The sequence below is a fragment of the Arachis duranensis genome, chromosome 3 (genome assembly GCF_000817695.3).
Source record: "Arachis duranensis cultivar V14167 chromosome 3, aradu.V14167.gnm2.J7QH, whole genome shotgun sequence".
NCBI lineage: Eukaryota > Viridiplantae > Streptophyta > Magnoliopsida > Fabales > Fabaceae > Arachis > Arachis duranensis.
Window position 1 is genome coordinate 102,762,110 of NC_029774.3, and position 989 is coordinate 102,763,098.

The following is a 989-nucleotide window of genomic DNA, read 5'->3' on the forward strand; positions in this document are numbered from 1 at the left end:
ATGATGATCATGAGAAGTCACAAAATCAATGAAAAAAAAAAACAAAAACAGAATGAAAAACAGGAAGAAAAATAGCACACCCTGGTGGACGCACCTACTGGCGTTTAAATGCCAGTAAGATTAGCAAATGGGCGTTTAACGCCCAGTCTGGCACCATTATGGGCGTTTAACGCCAGAAAGGGGCACCAGACTGGCGTTAAACGCCAGAAAAGGGCAAGAAGCTGGCGTTAAACGCCAGAAATGGGCACCAGCCCGGCGTTTAACGCCAGAAATGGCTAAAAACTCAATTTTGCTTGCCATTTGGTGCAGGGATGACTTTTCCTTGACACCTCAGGATCTGTGGACCCCACAGGATCCCCACCTACCCCACCACTCTCTCTCTTCTCCACCCATTCACCAATCACCTCAACACCTCTTCCCCAAAAGCCCTTCACCAATCAAATCCCATCTTTCTCTTCACCACTCACATCCATCCTTTATAAAACCCCACCTACCTCACCATTCAAATTCAAACCACTTTCCCACCCAAACCCACCCATACATGACCAAACCCTACCCTTCCCCCACTCCTATATAAACCCATCTTCACTCCTTCATTTTCACACAACCTAAACACCACTTCTCCCCTTCTTGGCCGAAAACAAAAGCCATTCCCATCTCCTTCATTTCTTCTTCTTCTACTCTCTTCTTTCTTAATTTGCTCGAGGACGAGCGAACCTTTTAAGTTTGGTGTGGTAAAAACATTGCTTTTTGTTTTTCCATAACCATTTATGGCATCCAAGGCCGGAGAAACCTCTAGAAAGAGGAAAGGGAAGGCAAAAGCTTCCACCTCCGAGTCATGGGAGATGGAGAGATTCATCTCAAGGGTGCATCAAGACCACTTCTATGAAGTTGTGGCCTTGAAAAAGGTGATCCCTGAGGTCCCTTTTTCACTCAAAAAGAGTGAATATCCGGAGATCCGACATGAGATCCGAAGAAGAGGTTGGGAA